The sequence below is a fragment of the Corvus cornix genome, chromosome 2, assembly GCF_000738735.6.
Source record: "Corvus cornix cornix isolate S_Up_H32 chromosome 2, ASM73873v5, whole genome shotgun sequence".
Classification (NCBI taxonomy): Eukaryota; Metazoa; Chordata; class Aves; order Passeriformes; family Corvidae; genus Corvus; species Corvus cornix.
The window spans coordinates 103,957,048-103,963,519 of record NC_046333.1 but is presented as its reverse complement, the minus strand read 5'-3'; the positions used below and the strand labels follow the sequence as shown (position 1 = coordinate 103,963,519).

At 36.2% G+C, this 6,472-nt stretch overlaps 1 long non-coding RNA gene across 2 annotated transcripts in view; it reads left to right on the top strand.

The window, feature by feature from the left end:
- The first annotated feature begins 241 nt into the window (after window positions 1-241).
- The window catches only part of LOC109950965, a 28,020-nt gene continuing 21,789 nt past the window's right edge, over window positions 242-6,472 (top strand). Inside the window, exons 1-2 of one of the 2 annotated variants that reach the window (XR_002273345.2) lie at window positions 242-511; window positions 1,258-1,322. This is a non-coding gene — a long non-coding RNA (uncharacterized LOC109950965). Of the gene's footprint in view, window positions 1,323-6,472 lie in introns of both variants that reach the window. The other variant, XR_002273344.2, reaches the window with a different exon arrangement.

Here is a 6,472-nt window from a genome sequence, read left to right as displayed (position 1 = left end):
GTCTGCTTTCTAGGTCTTATAGGAGTTAAGTGAATCAAAATACTTGCGGCAAATCCAAGTTAAGCACTGTCTTGGGGTGACTGCATGATACTGCTGCCTATCGTCTGCCCTATGCCAGACATGAATCCTGTGCCTTTCTGTGTCTTTAAGCTGGGTCCGAGAGAAAGGGAGAAAAAAAACCCGAGCAGTTTTGTGCTCCAAGGACACAGATACACACTCCCCTGTGTTCCTGCTGCTGCGGAGCAGAGAAAGCACCTTCCTGCTTTTCCCAGCTCTCGGTTCCTTTTCTCAGGAGGGAGAGTTAAACTCCTTTGCTTCTATGCTAGTTGGCTAACTGAGGCAAGAGAGTTTTTCCCTGGGACTTTGGTTTCTTCTTCTTTTATTCTGGACTGTTCAGCAACACCAGAACATCATCGGGAGACCCTACACTGAGGCCTGTAGGGGCCCACGCCGAGCATCAGCTCCAGAGAGGAGAGAGCCACACCCACAAAGGACTCTGAAATCTACCCAGGTTCTCTCCACAGCGAGAGTTTTATTATTTAGGATTATTATTTTCCCCTGCCTGTGTGCATTGTATTTGTTAAATAATTAAGTTTTTTTCCTTTCACTTTCCTCTGAGGAATTTGTTCCTGAACCTGGTGGGGGAGGGATGGCTGTAATCTGCCTTCTATCAGACTATGTTCATTTTGGATATTCCTCCAAATTTTGTCTCAAACCAAGACAAGCACTTAAGTGCTGTGGAAGCTTTAGAGATAGCCTTACACTGGTTATGTTAGTAGTGAATATAAGGCTTTCAACTGAGTTTCTAGACCTGACACTTAGATACAGGATTACAGCTGCCTCTGACAAGAAACTGTAAAAATAATGGGACAATGATATGTTGGATGATATTCTATATAATATTTCTTTCCTATTTCATTTTTTTTTCTCAGCAATAATGCATTTCTTTACTGATGTTATCCTAACTACTTCGTATGGAATCTGTTAGGGGGGACTTAGCCTGTAATTCTCTCACACAAGTTCAGGTTGCCAGTTCCTTTTTGCTTCAGTAGAAGCAATTGACTGATTGCAAAATATATAATTTCTGTCTAATTTGCACCTTTTTTTGGCCAGCACATAGCTACAAACAGATTTTTAAATTATATTATTTATTCATAAGTATTAACTCATAAACAGTATTTGAAATTCTTCAGTATGCTTACATATATTAAACCAGTAATATTATTAATTGTACTTCTATTCCATGGGATATTGCAGGAGCTGACCTCTGCTATATGAGCCAATTAGGCCAGTTAGAGTGTTCCTCTGCTCTTCTGAAAAAGGTAAAATTAGAAAATATCTTGTTATAACTTTCTGAAAGAGGTGGAAAGCTGAAAAATTTGTTAGAAGTCCTCCCAGTTAATCTCTGTGGACAAGAGATTTCCACACAATTAAATTACACATGCAGATTTTAAAATCTAATATCAGTTCCTCTCTGAAAATTTTTGTTTTCTCTGTTAGTTCTTTGCTAGGAAGAAGCCCATCACAAACGTTGAAGATGAAGCCCCAGGATGTTTCTGAGTTCAATAATAGTTATTGCAATTTTTAGGTATTGAGCCATTTGAAATGGAACCTCTGCTGTGAGCACTTATAGTCTCTTATGTATCAGAGAGACAAATTCTAGATTTTAAATCTTTGTCCTGTACCACAATGTGGTTAACATTTTGGAATTTCCATAGAGGTAATTTTGACTATATGGACACAGAACTGATGCGTTAGCTGTTACTTTCCACAATTAGTCAGGGGAGAAAACTGCTTGACTTGATTATGCATTTTTATAGTATTATGCATAAAAAGGGTTTTTTATCAACAAGTCTTTTTAATTATTTGCAGCTAGCTGAAACAAAAGCAAACAACACAGTAACACACACAAGCTTGAAACTAATCACTACAGAATTTCCATTTTAAAGGTCAACCAATTTTCTTTACTTCATTTGCCATTTTATAAAAGGAGAAGAAATTTAATAAATTAAGAAAAAATAATGGAATTCAAAACTTAAAGTCTGTATGTCTAAAACAGTTTTGGGCACATTGGTTTGTATTTATATAAAGAATACTTCCATTCTAAAATACACTAGTTTAAAGGAGGCAGATTTAGAATTAATCTAAACCAATAAGTTATTCACAAAACAAGAGTACAAGATAGCCTAACTGGGTTTTTCCCTCTTTTATCCTTTATAACTAAGGCAGAGAAATTTTATTTCAAACATATAGACTACTTTGGTAATTTCATTTAACTTTCAGTAACCAGTTTTCTTTGAAACAAAGAAGAATTTCTATCCAAAATTTATGTCTAGTTTTCTATCTAAATAGACAGACGTGAAACACTTCTTGGTAAATTTTTTATCAAAATATCCCACAGAAGTTGAAAAACACTGATGAATCATTCCTCTTAAGAATTAGAATTCAGCTAGAGTGCTATATTTATCAGAAAGGAAATTTAATTTTCTTTTTAAAGAGACATTTTTCAATTCACATTTCACCTTTTTTTCCTAGCACTCCCTCTATTTTATTATTTTGGTTGGGTGATTCAATTCTCTAGCAATGGAGATGACAGTTCTCAGTGTTCTTAAGGCCAGCTCAGAGAATGTAGGTAAGCGCTCCCAAATTTCTGATTCACAGAAGTTCCACTGTTTTGTGTTCATTAACTAATGCTCAGAGCTGAAGTTAAGCACACCTTTCAGAAAAGCTCCTCATGTTGATTTTTGAACTGCTGTTTGTACAGAGCTCATCACAGGCCTTGGTTACAAGACCCAATAAATAACTACTATCCCTTCAAATTGGCACATTAGTTTGATCTCAGTGTTATGGCAAGGAATTCGGTATCATTTATTTAAGTTTACTTTCAGATATTTGGTATTATTACTCTTTGTTTTCTAGACAGAATTATCTTTTATCTGATTTCAAATGCTTCAAGACAGATAAAAGTACTTCTTAATCCTCTGTTTGATAAATTAAAATGATTGAGATCCTTAAATCTCTATCTGTAAGGTATAGTTTCCACCTCTTTAGTGGTGCCTGGGCTCTTCTCCAACCTAGGTTAGTTTCTCGAGATCCTTCTTGAAATATGGACACCCAAACTGCGAAACATATTTCAGTAGTGTTCACATCAGTACCATAACAGTTACATCCTGAAGGACAACATCATATCAAGTTTCTTATTGGAATTACAGTTAGCTATCACCATGATCATAATACCTTATTTAGAGTCATTGCTCCCTAGGGTGGAGTCTCCTGTCATAGATGATTGTCTGCATCTTTGCTTCAGATGTAAAAAACATCTGTCCCCTATTGATGCACCTAGAGGTTTACTCTACCTATGAAGCAAGTTATCTATATTGCCCAAAACTTGAAATAGAGAGGTAACATTGTAAGTGGTTCAGAAAGTTCATTTTTTCCAACTTGTTTTTGAATTGTTAGTTGCCAGCAAACTGCCTGTTGAGAAATACAAATCTTCCTCACCCTTTCCAGTTTCACAGTTCCTCAGTTTGACTGTGAACTGGTAAAATTAGACTTAAATTGAATCAGTGTGTATTGTGTAATTTGCCCTTTGTCTTAAAGTTTCTTGTCCTACTTGATGGCACTGTTCCATACATTGCTTTAAGTTCTATTATATAATTATTAACACCTCTTAAATGATAGACTTTCTATTTTAAAAGGCAACCATAAATACCATGCCAAAAGTAGCAGCAATATACAATCCCTATTTTAAAACATCATATGATTGCAAACACATGATTAGATTACTCACTTTAAAAAAAAAATAAAGCAATTTGTGTATTTAAAACTAAGCATGTACTTAATTACTCACCAGTTTCCCTTTTAAAATATTTCATCGTTCTGATTCTTTCTGCTTCTCTAAAAATACCATAGAAACCTTATTCACACAGAGCTCTGGCCAGCAGCCATGAGATATGCCCAGGTTAGAAAGCCCTACAGAAGTAGTCACATATCCTTTGAATACTCCTTTCTCAAACTGCAGATTCTCTTTCTGGACCAGTTCCTGCTGCCTCAGATGCCAGTTGGTGCTGCTGGCTCTGGTGAAAGCAGCAGCAGGAGCCAGCAGCAACAGGGGCAAGGCTGCCTGCCTGCCTGCCTGAGATCTGTACCTTCACTTAATTTCTCTCGTTACTGTGAGGTAGACACACATTTGTCCTGTATAGCTGAATTGTTAGCATGTGTCTTTCCACAGAGAACTGTTTCTGAATTTTGCAATAGGGAAAATAGTGAAAAGTAGAGGGAGTTAATTTAAAATAGTCTAACGAGTATGTTTTCCAGATAAAAATCTGAGAGGTTTTTCCGATGAGAATCCACGTAAATGGGGTTCAAAGCCATATTTCATCAAGCATCCACCTTCTGTGGAAAGTGTGCTGCCCAGTCCATTTCTTAAACTGACTTAACAAAACTAGCAGCTGCTTTAAGTCAGTATTACCCCTGGAACGGGTCAGGTGAGTTCTAGTGATGAGCAATAGTTTCCATGGGCTTTCTTTGGGAACTGCAGATAATCCCACTACCAGTGGTCCTTGGAACACAGTGAAGTTTCCCTTGCTATTTTCAGTTTTGTATATAATCAGTCTCCATATACTTTGGATCCCTAATACTTAAGGTTAGGAATTTTTCAGGCAGGATTTTGGTTCTGGCCTTTACAATTTTAAGCTAGACTCTGAAAACTTCATAATTCTTACAGTTTCAAACATTTTTGTCCATTCATGTCCGACCAATTTGCATGATCTAAGGAACATTTAAAGGATTTCTTCAAAACATTCCCACTATTTTTCAAAAGGAAACTGAAATACAGGGTCCCATTTGGGATTTTTTCTGAGGGGGAAAAAACCCTGGGACATCAGTACTGATAATCCCATGGATGTGGATAGGAACTGCGCAGGTTCTCCAGCTGCTGTTGGAAAATAGTCTTACGTTTTTTATATCTGACCAGAGACAATTACAAATTCCTTTAGATTACATGAGTAGAGAGAGCATTTTCTTCTCTTTAGTATGCCAATACTGTCAAGTACTACTGAAACATTAAACCCTGCAGCTGAATCAAATTCCATACAAGTGCCTTATCCAAATTGCTATGGCTGTTATCTTAAAGTGCATTGTCTGAATACTGTAAGTGGCAAACTTTGTTTATTGGGCAATAATTCCTTTTCTGGCTTGCACACTTTTCTAATGGAAGAATTTACTATAATAGGAGTTTTTGCTCAAGAGTGAAATTTAAGACATTATCGAATTTTCTGAAGCAAAATATCTACGGAAGAGTTGAGTGCTATCTTTTCATTAGAGATGAAAGATGTACCTAGCAATGTGCATTCTTTCTATTTTCCAGCAAAGGAAATGTACTTACATTCATCTGCAGTTTTCTTCATATTATCCTAGGCACTTCTGATAAATGTTAGGGTCAGGACAAAAATGAGAGTTCACGCATAGAATAGCTTTGAAGTTTGGAATGGCCATCCCTTAATCACTGCAGTAATCCAGTCCTCTCCATATTCCTAGTAATACTTGTCATTTACAAGCCACAACATTCTTTCTTCTTCTTAAATGTGGTATTGGAGAGTTCTGGCTTAGATACCTGAATGACAAAACAAATTAGTGGAGACTCTCAGTGTATGAAGTTTAGTCATGTCATATTTGTTTGGGAAACTAATCTTGGTACCAGTACCTGAGAATTGAAAACCCTTGAGTTACAGGTACCTTCAAAGTAAAGTGGTGTTTTAATTGTTAAAAAACATAGGCCAAGCAAATATGGAAAATGGAAACCTGTCAACACATTTGTCTTGGTAGGTATATTTTAGAAAGGGTAGCATGATATATTAAAAAGCCACAGTACTAAGATTAATCAGATAATTTTAAAAGGGGATAACTTTGTTAGATTTTAAATTGTTGATATAATACAGACATTAAAAACAATTAGACATATTAAATATGTAATATTTTGGTCAGCTCTGTAATACCGTGTAAAATACATTTGGGGGTTGGAACTAGATGACATTTAAGGCTCCTTTCAAGCCAATTTATTCTATGATTCCATGTTTGGGTTTTGTGGGTTTTTGTGTGTTGGTTGATTTTTTTATATTGAGTACAACAAAAATGTCCTCTCCAAATAATCAAAGTCACAGCTCTAAAAAAGAGCAAGAATATCTTCCCTTTACAGTAAGTCCTGTAGTCATCAACATTTCTGGTGACTCATGCAGTATATTTTCTAAACAGGAAAAGAGCTGGGAAGCAAGGATAGAGAAAGAAATGGTACCACTTAAAGCTCTATTGCTTCCATTAATTTTCATGCAGAATTTTTGTTGCTCAATGCACCTCAGGCAAAACATTTCCCTCCAAACATCCAACACCATTTCTCTTTCATCCCAGTTTAGGAAAGCCCTGGCTAGGTGGTGGTAAATATTTGTAAACTGGAAGGTATGTAAGAAATCATGGT